The 18,957-nt window shown below is 37.7% G+C and overlaps 1 long non-coding RNA gene across 1 annotated transcript in view; it reads left to right on the plus strand.

Annotated features, from left to right (window-relative positions):
- LOC141914304 (uncharacterized) overlaps positions 1-18,957 on the plus strand; it is a 288,650-nt gene that overhangs the window by 141,601 nt on the left and 128,092 nt on the right. The gene's annotated exons all lie outside the window — the stretch shown is intronic.

Raw genomic sequence — 18,957 nt, forward strand, 5'->3', positions numbered from 1 at the left:
CCCCTGAAGATAAATTCCAGTCGCGATGGAAAGTTTGGACGCAGACGCCGCGGTTAAAAACGGGAGACATTTGATGAATCAAATTTGAATAAGACAAGCGTCAAGTGATGAATTAACATTTTGGATCATTTTTCAAATTATCTATACGCAAAACTTTGTTATCACGAATTTCTTTCAACGACTTTTACGAATATGTCTAGAATCAAGTGCGCGATTGTGAGTGTGTAATTGAACTATGGAACATTAATGTATAAATGTCTCGAACGGTTGAACCGGTTATGAGCGGGCGACATAATCTGTTTTACATTTCATCATCAGGTTTATGGAATAAATCAATAAACGTCTCAAACTTAAATCTTTTAAAACTGAATCAACATCATCGGACGACTCTGACCAACCGTTTCTGCGATGCTCCGTGGGGACAGGTGGTTGTTGTAATCTCCTAACAGATGTTGAATATGTTTCAGGAGAAGCGCTTTCTGCCGAGACATCGATTACCGTGTTGTGACACGCAGAGGGCATATTCCTTCTGGCTCCTCTTCTGGCAGACGTAGAATGTGGCCAAGGTTTCATGGCTGTCTAGATCGAACTTGCTCGATCAGCAGCCCCTTTTTAGTCACCTCGTGGGCCTGGTCATTTGATATTGCAACAATACAATGTAAATTTAGTTTGTCAAACTCGAAGTATCGACTGAACTCAAACACAATTTACTGGTCACAAGTTAATTCCAGTTAAGCGGCGTGCTAGGGGGTCTACTTTATCTGTGTTTGTTGTAACGAGGTTCTATCCTTTTGAATAACCTTAAACCCCACCTAACCTAAGTTACCTATGAAACAAACAGTTGAAATGTTTACTCACCAATTCAGGAATGGATTTTCACCACGGGTACATTTTCCCGGGAGATGTAACATCCAAGTTAACAGTACTCACTTTCCTGAAGTCGTCAATATCAGACCAGGTTGGTTTAAAGTCCACTATGTATCGTTTTGGTATAGTCAGTACGCAATGATGTATGTCAGCAATCAGTTCTTGAGGAAGAAGGGATGTATCTGAAAAATGAAACGCAAAAATCAACTAGAAAATAGACCTGTTGATTTAACGCAATACGTGTACATTCTATTACCCAGTAATAAACAATTTACAACAAATCTACTCTCTCACCACAAATATATTTCAGTGTAGAGCATCATGGATTATCTAGAAAGGTCTCGAATCAGTTTTAGTTTCGTCAACCTTCAGGTATCGGCAACATTCAGATCACGTGTAGGAAAGGCTGCATCTGAAATGTAACTCAAAAAACAACATTAGAACTGTTGATTTGACGCAATACATGCACATTATATTACGGTACCCGATATTGAACCACAACAAACAATTCACTCGCCAAAAAATTATTTCATGTGTGTGTGTGTGTGTGTGTGTGCGTGCGTGCGTGCGTGCGTGCGTGCGTGCGTGCGTGCGTGCGTGCGTACGTGCGTGCGTGCGTGTGTGTATAATGTTTCTTTTAATTAAGAATTAGAACGTTTCATGTATTCAATTGAGGTTGCTTTTTCCAGATCAGCGATTCTTCACGTTCTCATCGGGATCTGTTTGCTGCCGATACCTGGAGGTTGACGAGACCCCCACTGATTCATTCGTGACCTTGTTCGATATTCCATGATATGTGAACGACAATAATGTCCAGACAGACGAAGTCCCAGCAGATAAATCCTTATATCGTCCTTACTACATCACGAGTATCCGGGTATAGCCCTCTTACGATATCCTCCAACATTAACTAATATACAGGCGGTGCTTACAAAAACGCAAAATGAGTTCTTTTTAGATAAGTTTTGATAAATAAAATAATTTTGACAATTATAGCCAGTGTCAATGACCTTGAAAATCGCTTCATTCGAAAATATTCGATGTAACCGGACATGATTACAGATTATACAACGCCCAGTTATAAAATGTTAGACCATTAGTGAATGGAGCTACGGTTCGAACCCCGTGTTATGTGCGGTCCACTTCTGGAAGAAAATTATTTCAATTTCAGCACCAAGCACAATCCTCGGGAGGCACCAAACACAACCCTCAGGAGGCACCAAACACAACCCTCAGGAGACACCAAACACAACCCTCAGGAGGCACCAATCACAACCCTCAGGAGGCACCAAACACAACCCTCAGGAGGCGCCAAACACAATCCTGATGGTATTTCTTTGAAACTAATTCTACGTTCATAACTATTTCTTCTAGCTACTTTTGGATTTCATATAACTTCACGTCCTATATATCTACTGGACGCTTACCTCGGTTTGGGTTGGGTTGATGAGTTGCAGCACTCGGGCAGAAATACATCCAGGATGATTGATGGAGAATTGTGTGCTGACCTCTGTACCGCGGTTTTTAAACGCTGGTTTATGTTTAAACATCCTTTCAGTAAGTGACCCCCGAACCTTGACATTAAAAACAATTTACGCGCAGAATTATTTCTTTGAAACGAATGAGCAGTGATCTTATTAACCGTCACAGCTGGTGCTACGGCCTATTTTTATGTCTTTTACGCTAGATTATCGGTTTCTAGCTCATTTAAAGAGAAAAATGTCAGGGGTACTGCCACGGGGGACGGTGACGCCTGGACAAAATTTTTTGCAAAAATGGTAAATATCTTGATTGTCTGAATAGGAGGATAGAGACAGCAGGTTGATAATAACGGCGTTATAGCCACATTTCCATAACGGATCCGTGGTTTTTTATTCATTTTTTTTAAACAGATCCAACAACCGGCTAAGTGTGGCAGATGCCTCCCTCCTGGAATTTTCGAAACGTGGCCCATTTGCAAATATCGTCCTAGTGAACTGCCCCTTTTCAGGATACTCTAACCCCTCCCCCTCCAAAAAAAAAATCAAAAAACGAAAAAGAAAAGGCAGACACCATTTCGATACAGACGCCTGAGAGCAAGACTGGAAATCATGGTAAGGAGTTTTCTATTTTGGGAATTTTGTTACAAAATGAATGGTAATTTTGTTAACCGTTATTATTATCATTAGAAAAGCGTCTTTTGACGTCGTCCAATCTTATTACTCGTGATTTTTATTTTGGTTTTCTGACCGCCCGGCAGAAAACCCTAATGTAATCCTCGTTATTATTTCATAACCGTTCATTCTGTTATGAATACTTATTTCTCAAAATTAGCATATTAAATGATTCCGAGGGCAGAAAACCCGTTATCAATTATTTGCCGTTTAATTTGTCGATATAGATTTTGATATGAACGGCGCGTGTAAGTATTATTGCTCGAGTTAGTGATCTCCATTAAAGAAAAAAGCTTTCACTTTTTTTCTTTATACGTGTTGTTGCTTAATTCAGCGGCGTAGGGATACGCACCTTATCGGTCGATGTATCCACAACGTAAGTTAAAAAGAATTGGATTTATATTTTCCGCCTTGCTTTTCATAGGATTGGCCTAAGACATTTTTAACAGCACACTTTCAAAAACTGATCGTCTATACGTGTTCAGTACTTCGCCTGCGGTATTTTTCTATATTGAAAATGAACTACAAACACCATACATTAGACATTTTACCAGCAAACTTACCGGCAGCGGCAGCAGTAGCGGTGGCGGCAGCGGCAACAGTAGTACCAGGCTACAGAACAATACGAACTCGCGATCCATGATTTCATGTTCGAAGTTAAAATGGTAATTAAATAGTTAAATACTAATCTTTTTATATATAGTTCGTCTTTTGTTTTGACCTATGTTTACGATCTTCAATCGGTAGATGGGCTGACGTTTACCGTCTTTGTACAAAACAGTTCATTCTAATTGCCCGGTTCGAGATGATTAGGTTTTAGATCGTTTTTATCGGTTTCTTCCATTAATTGTTTTCTGAAATTTTAGCTACTTTAGTTAATATAAATCGTCGCCGAACGGTTCCGGTCTACGGAAAATGTATATGATTAATTGCAATTCAGTTTTTGAGGAATCGCTTTAAATTAAGAATTTACACTAAGAATTCTCGTTTTATCGGCAATTGTTGATAAACTGTTAATCGGAATAGTTCGTTTTTCAATCTATTTTGATTTTCGCTTTCGAATATATGCAATATACGCGGTGACCCGTACATATATTCTCTACAATCGCCTTCGCTCGATAAAGAGACGCGTGACATTATCTAGGTCACTGCGGATCGAATCGGGTTTGACGACATGATTTAACTTCCACAGACTTGTATACAGACTCTTTTAACCGTTGACCACTAGGAGTACATGGGTAAAGGGAGATCGACTATTCGAAAAAATTCAAACCGAAAGATAAATTTTCTGCAGTACCGCTATCGAAAACAAACGTTTCGATAGATAGGCCACGGCATCTTTGTCGACTGTCTCTTTCAAAGCGGATCGTTTTAATACGAATTGAACTATCTTGTTAGACGTTTGAGAAGACATCTTCGTGGATTTATATAGTATGCATTTTGTGAGGAAGGCAATTGTCGATGTTGTGTTTTGGAGGAATTAATTCGCTTACAGTTATGAAACCGAGCGCATTGGTGTCGGGTGAAAATGGTTCGTACCTCGAAGCGACACGAACAGGTAAGCATTCGTTTTTCAGTCGAGGATAAAGTCGAAAAGTGGCCTTTAAAACCCACTCAATGGCAATGTTACATGGGGAATGGCAATGAAAACCTCGTGGCATGGGCAAGGTCACTTCATAGGTGACTGACCGACATACCTAATTGTCCGCTAGATGGCGAACTAGTCGATGGTGGCTGCTCTAACTGCACTGTGGCGTGCTTTGTACTGTCTTACAGTCGTTGAGATGCCCAAACACTGATAGATGGCGGAATTTTCGGAAAATGTTTTTTTTTTCAAAAATCGTTTTTTTTCGGACCTCAGGCACTTTTTCTAAATACAGCATGGAATGGGGTTTTAATGTTAATCGATTGGTTTCAGTTAGAATGACTATAAACTAGACGTCCTAAATCTAAGCCATGACTATGGAAACGGTCCCTGAAGTTTTCATTTTTCTTTTGATGGGAGTGACCATCGACGTTGTAGATGCTCGAAATATGTTTTTATTGGGGGCCTCGTAATGATTTGTAATTATTTTCATTAACGAAATGTCACGTAAATCGCGTAAAGCTTATGAAAACAATGGACCATTTCATGAAATTGAGATATGATATTTTTACCCTAGAAAACGAGAAACCTAGAACCCTCCGCGCATTGGCAGTTCGGGTTCCTGATCTGAATGATGACTATTTAGTGTTGAGTCTATATGAAATGAGCGACTTCCACACGACGTGAAAGTATTACTTCCCATTAAAATCATTGCAGATGTTGATACCTTGATAAAATCTAGTAATCGAGTAAATTCAGTAAAGTGAGGATGTATATTGTGAAAAACATACTATCAAAGGACTGAACTAAACATTTTTCAGAATAATGTCTAGTGTTATTCTATACGTTCTACATGACACGTTTCCACCATAAAATGAAATGGACACATCGTTTGGACTGGAAATACGACCCTGTGTTGGGTAAGACTGGGGCTATTTATTTTTCCTTATGTTGCCTGCGTTTAGCTTTTTCGCGTATGGATTTCACATCGATAGTCAGTATTGTGTAAAGAAGGGGATTGAGGGACGAGTTGATCGGTAAGAAAAGAACCGCCAGCCAAGCCGCCACCTGATTCGGTATTTCTACCCGTAATACCGCGCAAAACTGAACGATAATTAACGGCAGCCAGCAAAATAAATTACAAAGATTTATCACCAAACTCCTACGTGCCAAAATAAGTTCGGTAGGATCGATTCTATCCGAACCAGACCTGCTTCCAGATACGAGTCTGAACATTTGAACATAAGTCCCCATTATCGTAGCGAGTATGAAAGAGTTGGATAATGAAAAAATAGCGAATGAATATTCCCAGGCTTTCACATCGATTGAAATCAAATTCATAGGTAAACAAACTCCAGTAGTGCCGTAGAAATTGTTTCCAAAGTAAGGGATAGGTATAAGAGGTAACAAGGCAATAGCACATAAAACAATCCAACATGTGCAACAAATAATGCACACATATCTAAGAGATGTAATCGGGCTTTCAGAAAATGGATTAACTATTTTTGAAAACCTATGACGCGTCATTATAAGCAAAAACATCAATGAACCTTCACACGATATAGTGACCACGACTCCAGCAAGATGACAAAACAAACTGTCAGTCCATGATTCCGAATAGAGAAAGTAAATACCTTTATAAACATAATCAGCTCCTGCGATTGAAAACAAAAATATAGACATCATAAAATCACACACAGCCACATTAATGATGATGATGTCTGAGGATAGTTTTGAGGAGGATAATCGAATGGCTTGAATCCGAAGAGAAATAACGATTCCATTAGCGATGAGACTGAATGAAGCGATGACCCAGATGATAGCTCTGAGCACTGTGTTACCCATCAGATCAGAACAGGAGGAAAATTGATCAGCTTCAGGATGGCACTGGTCAACATTTGATGCCATGCAGCAAAATTTGTAAGCATCAGTCCTTAGGGACAATAATGACGTCAAATTGTTGAAAACATTTCTGTCGACAGAAATAACTCTGTAGTTGTTGGATATATCAAGAATTTCAAGTGCAGTTAATCCAGAAAATGCGTAGAGCGAAATATGATTGATTCTGTTACTGCTGATATTCAACAACTGTAATGTAGATAAACCTCGAAACACATTCTTACCGAGCACTAACAATCTCAGTCTGTGAAGGTCGAGAACTTTAAGGGACTTTAAACCTTTGAATGTATCGTCCTCTAAATGTCTTAATGGATTTTCAGTTATCAATAACACGTTCAAACTATACAAACCGGTGAATGTATTTGCAGATAATGATGTTATGTTGTTATATGTAAGGTCTAATGTATGCAGATTATGCAGGTTTTTGAACGAGTTTGGTAAAATATGAGACAATTTATTGGAGGAGATGTTCAGCATTCGCAAATAGATATATGAATACAATGTCGACATTTCCAAGATGATATCATTATTTGACAAAATTAAAACTCGAATTGATGCCGAGAAAATACCATTAATATTTGTTAACCCAGTATTTCCACAGTCGATTAAATGGCCTTGACACTTACAGACGCTAGGACATGTTACGTTTCAGAAAGCTTCGTCATCAGTTGTATGTTTACAACTAACGACGCCATCACAAACTTCAGATTGTGGAATACATCGATTTTCCTGACCACAGTTAAACATTCCTGGACATGAAAATGTCTCGCAATTTTGCTCATCTTCTGAATTAGGACAATCTGATAGACCATCGCACACCTGTCTCATTGGTATACAATAGGATGCTGGACATTTTACAGTACCAGCTGGACATTCGAATTCTTCACATCTCAATACGTGCTCGAGATTTCTACAGACTGGGAATTCATTTGTCATTCTTTCTAGAATACATCTGTGACGTCTTGAATAACAATGAGGAGAATCAAATGAACATCTTTGTTCGTCAGATTCCGCGCATAGATTTGTGAAGTAAGTCATACAGTAGTTTTCATTATTACAATGGACCTTAGGGTCCACTGTAACATCAGTTGTTGTAAGTAATTCATCTTCTTCAAGGCTTCCACTACAATCCACGACACCATCCTGATACAACCGAGAACTGATACAGGCTCCACTGTTACACAGAAATCCCTGACACAGCTTAGTGTTGCATCCGATTTCGTCCGAACTGTCTTTACAACTAGTGACTCCATTACATCTGTCAGAACCACTGACACATTGACCACTTTGGCAGCGAAATTGTTCGGACAAACACGGGGTATGAAAACACGAGTTCTCATCAGAACCATCTAAACAATCCTGAATGAAATCACAGAAACCACTTATTGATATGACCTGACCATCACTGCATTGGAACTGACTGTGTAAATTGATATATGCACAATTCAGTTCATCTTCACCGTGCTGACAGTCTTGTCTGGTATCACACACGCGATGGTCGCTGATACATCTTTGATCGTTACATTCAAACTGCCACGATTTACAACCGCTTATAGAAGCTAACTCTTCATCAGTTACATTGTAGGAACACAGTACAGAATGCGCTGTATCTGTCGCATTATCAAACTCTTTAATCATCCATTTAACTGATTGAATAACAATTTGGTAACAATTGGTTTTATTATTCGCCCGTGTTTCCTTAGCTCATTTATTAGAATAGCGCTAAATTGGTGCCGATAATGAAATCTATTAATCAACAGTTCAGCGTGTATCAGATCCTGTACCGTACCTATTTCACCGTGGATGTCATGACACATTTCTTTCGCACGCACAATGTCTAAACTTTGATTTTTGTTCCAATATGTCAATATCTGATAACATTTCCCAGTGACACTTAGCCAATCTCTTGTACAAGTAGCATTTATTGAATTATTCCATACGTGTTGTTTATTAGTTTGGGATGACGCATTATTTGTTGAATTTCGCGCCAGCTCAGTAATATATTTATTGTTGTCAATTCTTTCCACTTCACAAATGAAACTCGCGTGAGCCTCTTCAATCTCGCAAGGGAATCGAATCCAGTTCGCTGATCCTCGTGGATTACTCAGTATCATCGCTGTACACGGCATATTGACATCGTTTATCGGTTGTTTTCTAAGAGGAGATATCAATCCTCGAATAACTTCTGGTATCGTGTCGTTATTTGTAGGTTTATACCACTCTGTGTAGCTCAATGGTTTTCCATCAGTCCAAGTGTAATATCTTTGTGGTTTCATTGAGTTCAACTGCGGATAAGAAACATTGTTCATTACATGGAACAAGTCCGGAGATGCTTAATTGCTAAAACAGACAGACAATCTTATCATGTAGACACCGGTTGATTTCTTTTCGATGTCAAATAGAAACAGATCATGTATCTATAAACGAAGCAATGAAACTTATTTCTTGCACTGGTTCGACCTCTTTTTAAAAGGAACGTACAAAAAAGTACGCTTGTGGCTCAGCCATGCATATCTTGTTCTCTTCACACATCAACATTGCATCCTCGAGCAAACCCCCAGGTCTGCTAATGTTATTTCCAAACATGCATTTCAATTATAGTTAATGAATAATTAAGCTTAAAGCTGTGGCAACACTTTAAAGACACCCGGTAAAGTACAACTCAGGTGTTACAACTTGCTATCATTTACCTCTATCTTAAGTCCAATCATCATTACGGGCGCTTTCTGTGAATAGACCTCGTTGGTCACAGGGCTTGTAGCGAATAGTCTTTTAATAGAAATCATTTCCTGTTGTGAGTTGATACTGAGTAGATGTCCCGCGTACTTCTGTCTACAGTACAATTCAGCATTCTCCCAATTCAGACGTTCATCTCTGATGTATTTTACGCATGCAATTCCCGAATATAGAAACCCTAATTTACAGACATTATCACGTTGTTTTACCGGTAACTGTTTTTCTAAAATGAATCGTATTTCAAACGTGGGTATTCGGTTTTTCACCTCGAACCAAAACGAAGTACAAATAAGACTGTAAAATGTAACTCCCGGTTCAGCAAACGTATCGCATAGTTTCATTACGTGTTGGGCCTTGCTGCTGTAGTAACCTATTTCCTGGACGAACGTGACAGATTCCAGATTGAATCGGGATTCCCTGACGCACGGCGTCTTTTCCATATTTTCTATGACGAATCGGTAAAACTGAATTCGGGTTCGCGTGTATTTGAACTTAAATATGTATTCTAATGTAACAGTCGACATTCCGGCAGATCCCGGATAATTGGGAGACTGAATGATTCCACAGTCCAAATCACTTCGCCTTTTTAACGAGCTAATGAGTGTGTCATGTCTCCTCAACCTTTGGCAAATACGCCGCAATTGAACGATGAATGGGAATCTTGAAATGAAATTCGCTTCCCCGAATGTTACAGTGTGTAGTATGAGACTGTTGTTGAGACGCTGAATGCTGAGAGTCATGTATGAAATACATTCTATGGTAGGTGGCATATGATCAGGGTTGCAACGGTCAATTTCATATTCGTGCTGTGAGAATATGCGAATTCTATGCAGTGGAATTCTTCGGTTTTCGGGTGCAATCCTGAAACATCGTGACGTATGCACTGTCACCTGGTTTTCTCCTTCCCGTAGATTGTAACCGTCACAATCAGTCGGACGTAAAATTAAAGCACCACCGCTTGTCCACGTAAGCTTAGTTCGAATGTTAGAATAGCCTACTACGATAACCGATCCGCCTGATGTAATCACACTGACGACACTTCGGTGGTAACCCCGTGAACCGGGACAATACGGACCGTATCGTCTAGCTGTGAAATTACCACCGTCGTATATGTAAAATCCAACTCGCTCGCAGTTTTCTGACAGCACAGCGATATCAAGTTCCTTCTCATATGTTACGGTTTTCCATTTGAATTCATAAAGATTCACGAAATACTTCATCGTCCAGGTCGACAATGGAAGCAGCGAGTAAGCTCCCATCGATACATGTCGTTTTCGATATATCTAAATATATAAGATTCAAGGGAAAGATTTATTCATTTTTTCAATGCAAAATACCTCGCAAGAGTTAAAATCCGATGAAATCCATAATTTTGTATTTACCCGTCGTTTATGAATGTGAAGTTCTGACATCGATATTGATTTCATTCTGAACTCAATTCTGAAATTCGTTTCTGTGATTTTCGGTATCGTTAGAACGCACAGTATGACGAGAAAGCCGTCAGATTTGACATTCAGCGATTTCAGGTAGTTGTAACCGAGTAAAATATCAGTTCCTACAACGCGTAACCCTTCTAGTTTATATACTCCAATGACGTCACCGGACGTGACGAGATCACGTGTCCAGTTGAAGATGACGTACTGTAACACCTGCACGGTGATAGACCAGCAGTGTAAGTGTTTTGATCGAGTTATTACGTGTAAACTGTTGTCATCGGGAATGAGCACTCCCGACTCGTTATTAGAGATCTGAATCAACGGATTAGAGACGCTCCAATCTGATATTTTGTATATCTGAACTAAAAGTTTACTCGTTGTTTTGTGGTGATATGTGGAAGAAATCATCGCCTTGTTAGTTTTCGCATAAAACGATGACGGCTGTTGTCCGCGTTGTACGCCTATAATCGCTATTGGTTCACTGTTGGTGTTCCAGCCATCATAGATTCGAAAACTCGCCGCTGGATCGATATCACCGTTGTGCCATGAATTTAGGTCGACAAATGTAAAATTCATCCCTAAACCAACCGGGAGGGCGTCCCATTTTATGAACACATGACACTTTCTGCGATTCCAGAACATTTCGAATTTGTATCCGGTTGATAGGTGTAATTCATTCATTTTAAAGGACCATCGTCCACAGTTGTGACTGATTTTTATTTGGCTCCGCTCATAACGATATATGATATAAATCCGACTACCTCGCGCACCATCGACGTTATTCCTAAACATCAACGAGATCGAATCGTTACGAACAACGTCGTATTTCCCTTCGCCACAGAAGGTTTTACCATCAACGAATTGATAGTTATCTATACAGAATATTGACGGCTCGATGTCGTAGTGAACTTGGACGTGAAAAGTTCCCGGTAAAGAGCTGTTGATGTACCAACGACATTCAACACCGCGCGTCAACGACGGGTAATTCGGTGAAACGATGTAACCGGACGTAGAATCTAGCGGGTACCACGTGTTGTTACAAGACGAACTTACCGTCACAGACGATTCCTCGATAGAGTCTGCGCGATCAGCGCGCGCGATGCGAACTTGACAGACGATCAGCGACGATATAAACAGCGCTCTCAGTCGCTGCTCCATACCGAACAACATCACTGCGACAGAATGAAGGGGATTCTTCAAGTTTCGAAAATTCGTTTATTGGTCGGATCAGGATCCGTTCTCATCCAATCAGAAAAATTCACTCCGCCGAGTTGAAAATTCTTAAAATATTTTCAGAAAAATACACACGCTTGAAATTCAACCAAAGAAAAAATTATGCAACAGCATCCAGAATTCCATCTTTTCATTTTTCGCAATTTCGTATTCTTATGTTTGATTCGTTCGAATATTATATTTCTCGTTACTATATGTTGTGTTCGTAAAGTCGTTATACGTCATACTCTCGAAACAACGATGCCCCGTTTTATAGACCAGTACAAACTTTAACCCGGGGTAACTTGATTCATTTTCAATTGAGTTAGCCCCCGGGTTAAAGATAATACCAGTCTATATATAAAACCGGGCCCAGAATTTATCTGAGCAGGAAAAAAAATCGAACATTCTTGTTCGATTCACCGATTCGATTCACCGATTCCGTAGACCTTTACCCGCAGATCTGTAGATAAAGCCTAACTGTATTCCTTCATATTGATTACGAACGTTAATAATAATAATAATAATAATAAGTTTATTTCTTCACTAAAGAGATACAATACAGAAATACAGTCATCACTATTACATAAAAGAAAAGTTACAGAAAGTACTTCTACACTGGAAAGCGTAGTAAAGAAAAAGGACAAAAGGGACCCCAAAGGGGGGTATACTTTTAATGAAAAAAAGCCTAATGCCCTGGCGGAATGGATGGACATGATGTTAAACACAAGTATGATAAGTATTAATACAATCCTATTATATGTCTTTTCAAATTCCGCTTGAATATATCGATGTTGGATGCTTGCTGAAGTTCAGTTGGAAGAGAATTCCAGATATGTATATATGTATTCTCAAAACTCAATCACTGATATTCGATTAAAAATGAATTTCTTTTTCATTCCAACTCTGATCAATTCCGAGTCTAGAACTGCGTATACTGGGAACGTGTTTTTTTTTCTCTCTCGAAAAATCCATCGATATCAAGACCGCTGTTGATTTGACTAACATTCAGATTATGAAACGTGAATCAAACTCGATATCATTGAACGCAAATCTCTTGAGCCATATCGAGTCTCGTTAGAGCCTCTTAAAAGCGATTTGAATTTGAAAATCTGGCGCATACCATATCCTGTATGTTTTTTGAGAAATCTCCCTAAGCGTCGCGTATTAAGGGTTTGATCCCCTTTTTGTCTCATAGGAATTTATTCAAACCAATTACTGTTCATTATCTGAACGGTCCGCAAACATCGATATCGAATTTTAAAATTCGAAATTCGGACAGAATTAACGACGGATTAAAAATTTCGCAATGACAAATAAATATATATAATATATATATATATATATATATATATATATATATATATATATATATATATATATATATATATATATATATATATATATATGACATACTTATGCCTTGTGATAGAAAAAAAACAAAAACAATAACAATATTCGTTTGAAAATAAAGATTTCTCGTCGACAAAATCTGGAGATTCCATTGGGCCTAGCTGCACAGTCGTGACTTAAGGCCGAAATTGGTCTTACATCTTTAAACACGGAACGAGTTTATATGATTTATGATATGATATGATTTATTTGCATAAAAGATTGTTACAGAGTTTACAAATGAATACACAATATATGGAAAACAATGTACCAATAAATTATGCGAGGAATTAGGAGAAGCCAAAGTTGGCTTAATCTAGTCCTAATCCCTCGTCCATACACTCTCACATACACACAGACATATACACCAATTCACATTCATTCCTAGTTTACCAAACAAACCAAATATACATAATATACATAGACAATTGCAGATAAAGTAATGTGGCACGTTATAAAAGATTACACAGATAATTAATAAGTGTAACGAAGATAACGCTGAAGCTGAATTTTGAAGTTGGATATCGAGTCTAGATATTTCAATTTCTCTGGTAAACTATTCCAGAATTTCGCTCCTTGAATTTTCATAGATGTATACTTGTATTTAGATTTAGCAAATTCTATTGATAAGGCCATAGGCCTGCGACTAGAACGAAGATTTTGGGTGTTCCTGAGAATGAAAAAATCTTTGAAAATAGTCGGTAATAAAAGGTTGATACTTAAGAAGGCAAGCGATCCAATTTGATGTCTGTAAATGTCATCCAGTTTAAGAATTTCTAATTTCCTGAAAATCGGGGATGTATGTTCAAGCCAATCTGAACGAGTGATTATCCGAAGGGCTTTTTTCTGAAGGATGTATAATGGTTGCAAATAAATTTTACAGGCATTTCCCCAAATAAGATTGGCATAATGTAGGTGTGAGTGAACGAAACAATAGTAGAGATTTTTTAGAATATCTGAAGGTAAAATGTACTTTAATCTATTGATTATACCAATTCCACGAGATACTTTTTTACACGTAAAAGATATATGCTCCTTCCAGGTTAAATTGTGATCAAATATAACACCTAGAAACTTTGTAGAATCAACACGTTTGATAATTTGGTCATCCAGACGAATGGTGAGTTTAATATGGTCTTTATTACCAAAAATGATATACTGGGTTTTTCCTACATTTACAGACAATCTATTAGCCCGAAACCATTGCAAGAGATTAGCCAACTCTGAATTCAAGGTGTATTCGACAAATTTTGGATCATGATGGCTGTAGAAAAAGTTGCTATCATCAGCAAAAAGAATTGACTCTAATGCTTTACAGGAGGAAGGGCAGTCGTTGATATAAATCAAAAATAATAGCGGCCCTAGGATAGAGCCTTGAGGGACACCAGAATTAATGTCGAGAGTTGAGGATAAACAGTTATTGAACTTCACTGCTTGTTTTCTATTAGTTAGATAATTTTGGAACCAGAGATATGGTATGCCACGTATACCGTAATGTTCTAATTTTGAATTTAGGATTTTGTGATTAATTGTGTCAAATGCTTTTGATAAGTCTATGAAAACACCAGCGGTTATTAAACCATTATCTAGAGAGTTTGCTATTTTATCAGTAATGTACGTTAATGCAGAGGAAGTTGAGTACTTTTTTCTAAAACCAAACTGCCGGTCATTTAAGATTTTATATTTGTCAAGAAATTTTATCAACCGATTGTAAACAAGTTTTTCCAACACCTTTGAAATTGAAGGTAGAACAGAAATAGGGCGATAGTTACTAAAAGAAGACTTATCACCCATTTTGTAAATAGGGGTTATGTAAGCGATTTTGAAAATATTGGGAACTATACCTGTGACAAAGCTACAATTAAAGATATGAGTTAAGGGACTTGAAATAGCGGAAATAATAGATTTGAGTAATTTATTGCTGATATTGTCACATCCACACGATGGTTTACTTTGTAAGTTAGATACAATTTCCTCGACTTCTGAGGGGTATGTAGGTGAGAGAAAAAAGTTTTCGACGTTTTTTCGCCAAGATATTGTTTAAAATCGTGAGTGGAATTTGAAATTTTAGACTCAAGAGATGAAGCAATATTTACAAAATAATCATTGAACTGGTTTGCAATTTCTAGTTCATCAGTAATAACCCTGTTGTTGTGTAAAAACTCGGAATTGCACTTCTTATTTTTGGTCTTATTAAGTAATGAATTGATTATTTTCCAAGTTTCCTTAGGATCATATTGACACGATAAAAATTTTTCTTTGTAATAACGTTCTTTACTTTTTCTAAGTAAAGAGTTTAAGAAATTCCTATATTTACAATACTTGGCTTTGCTGTCAATACTTCTTTTACCTATATATTTTCTATATAATTTATCCTTAATTTTGATAGACGTTTTGATCCCTGCTGTAATCCATGGTTTATTGTGTTGTTTGGGTGTAATACACTTAACCGGAAAACATGCTTCATAACACGTATTTACAATATTATAGAATTCGTTACAAGACTTTTCTGGACTATTGCTATTATAAACACACTGCCAATCGCTGGCTAACAATGATCGGGAAAATGTTTCGATTGACCTTGGATTAATATCACGGATCTGAATTATAGGGGAATTGGGATTATATTTCTCATTTAAAATATCCATCACAGCAAAAATCGGGTAATGATCTGTGATATCGTTAAGGAAGACTCCACTTAAAATTTTAGACTCTTGGCTAAAGTTAATTAATATATTATCTATTACCGTAGCAGATTGCTCAGTAACTCTAGTGGGTAAATTAATAAGCGGTGAAAATGAATTAGAGCTCGCAATATTTATGAAACTCTCATACAAAGAATTTTTTCCAATTTTGCTAAAGTCAATATTATAGTCACCCATTAATATAACATTCAAATTTTCCTTGTTAACCATATGTGTAAATCTATTGAATTCATTAATAAAGTTTGTTAAATCAGATTCAGGCGCACGATACAAAACACCAACGATAATCTTTTTTTTTGAATAAGATAATTCAGCAAATATAGATTCACCAATAACTAAATCCTCCCTAATTTTATATCGAAAAGTATTATTTATTAAGATACCTACACCACCACCCTTTTTATTCGATCTACTTCGAAAAAAACTAGTGTAGTTAGGGATGTGATACAAGGATTCATTTGGGATATTCTCGTCTGTCCATGTTTCGGATAATCCAATTACAGAGAATTGATGGTTCAGAGTTTGAAGGTAATCACTGAAGTTATCGAAGTTCTTCTTGACACTTCGGACGTTAGCATGAAATACACTCAACGGTTTTCCCTCACAAGGTGTTGAAAATTTTAAAGCGAAATTGTTCGCACAATAATAGTCACAATTAGTACATTCCGGTTCTAAAATATATTCCGACATTGTTTAACTGACATCAAAATTGGCTTTCTTTGGATCTTTTTCTGTGCTCGGTGGGGTTTGAGTTATAGATCTCTTCTTACGTTTGTTTGTTGCTGGAGTACTGAAAATCTCAGCCTGGTTGTCAGAGAACAAGATGTCACTGAAGTTCTTAGCGAGGGCCGACTTTCCAAGTTCATTCAAATGAGTCCCACTTGAGTCACTAACATTGTAGTATCTATCTCTGATAGTTCCTGATGGTTTTAAGATGACATCATTGTTGATGAACAGAATGTTCTGTCTCGAACAAAACTTATCCATGTATGTATTTACCATACAAGCAGTAGTATTGAAATCTTTCGTATTGTTATTTATACCTTTCTTAGGGATGACGCTCGAGAAACACACTTTAGCTTTTGCGAACTTTTCGGTAACCTTGGCTAACCCTAATGTAGTGTTAACCTTGATATCATCGGGATCTGATTTGTGCCTGTTTATATCATTAGTGCCTAAATGTACAACGACCTCGGTTATCGCGGTTAAATCGTTAACTAGGGAGTCAACTTTATCAAGCAACGGATCTATGTTTTCGATACTGGACTTTAGTTGTTAGATTGGGCATAGAATCAAGTTGGACTGAGACTGGTCTTAGATCTAAGGCATGGCTCCTGCAACAGACCCCTCGATTCAAACTGCATCGCAGACTAAGATAGATTATAGCCGAACAAATGGGTTCGTATTCGCAACATCTTGCTTATATCAGCATTTCTAGAATTCTAGAATTTCTAGAGAGCGGGAGAGAGAGATACCGAATAGATATTACAGCGAGGCGTATATAAGTTAAACGCCTCGAGGCAGTTACTGTAAAAACGGTCTAAACTTTCTGTGCACGACAGCGGATTTCAGCATGTATCATGTATCCGTCTAGATCAAAGATACATTCACACTGATTTCGTGCGCCGCTAGAAAACCAGCGAATAACTAATTTATAAATCACAATTACACAAAACCTTAAGTCTTATGATATAGGAAAAAACCTTGAAAAAACCTAAATTAGTAGATTACAAAGTTTAAGGATTGTGCAACGATTTTCATATTTGCCGCGAATGTGGAAAAATCGATTGGATTCATCGATGTATTTTGAGGAGCGATAAAGTTTTATTTCTATCAGGGAAAACTTTTGAGACGATAGTGTCAGTATTCGGTTGATTAGTGATTAGATTCATTAGATTCGAAGATTTTAGACTAGCTCATTGCGTGCGATTCATATTCTTTCTCGTTTAAGGAAAGCAACCTGGAATTAAATCGTTTTTGTAAAATTATTTGATGATGGATATCGTTGTACGCAAGTAATATGTACATGTTCATTCTACTTATTCTAGCTTTGTGCGCTGTTTATTGAGTAAAACGGTTCCAATAAAATATCTGAAATTGATCCTGGTGTTATGGGTAGATCCCGCTAAGTGCCGTAATAAGTTGGTCAGCATTCTTCCAAACCAGGACCTAAAACGACGCGATGCAATGTAAAAAGCCAAAAAACGCAATGTTAAATGTAATAAAATATCAGAAATATTTCTGGTAGTTTCTACCACCCTAGTATTTCGATAATATTGTTCAATTAGGATCCGTTAAATCTACATAAACTATTTCTGATTTGGAATAAACGTCACTCACGATTATGCTCGAATAAACCAAACAGGATACAAATGTTCAAGTAGCACGGTGTCAGATATTAATTGTCATAATATGAAATCAAATCATACTTATGTTGAGCATTTGGCGCGGTTAGGATTGTAGGTTTAGAGCGCTGCGATTCGTACAGCGAGTGTAAGGCACGTGGATTGCGTTTACAAACACAGAGGACAGCGTGCGCACTGTAGCAAAAGATGGCGGAAACTTTCTTGTGAACATATTTCGTCGAGTAACGATTTAAAGGAGGAACTAGAAATGACCGTGAGTGCTTGCAAGCCGCGGACGAAACGGCGTATCCTATTGATCTGACATTTTTTAACTTCGAGTTCACTTCGATTTGTTTACTCGCAGTTTTATTGAATCTAATTATGACACGAGATTTGACGTCGGAGTTATACATATAAATTCAATTCGAGTTAAGCTTTTTCTCAACGTGCAAAACCTTTTCAGTCAGTAGGTAACCTGCCGACTGTGGTTATTTTCATAATGGGATATTACCCGAACAACCGCAAATTCATATCCCATTATATAGGCCCTTATCGCCATAACGATTAGCTACAAAATCCGGCTCTGCATTTTTTGTCGCAACAGTCAGAGCTATAGTAACAACTATC

This window comes from Tubulanus polymorphus, chromosome 12 (genome assembly GCF_964204645.1).
Source record: "Tubulanus polymorphus chromosome 12, tnTubPoly1.2, whole genome shotgun sequence".
In the NCBI taxonomy this organism is placed as follows: Eukaryota; Metazoa; Nemertea; class Palaeonemertea; order Tubulaniformes; family Tubulanidae; genus Tubulanus; species Tubulanus polymorphus.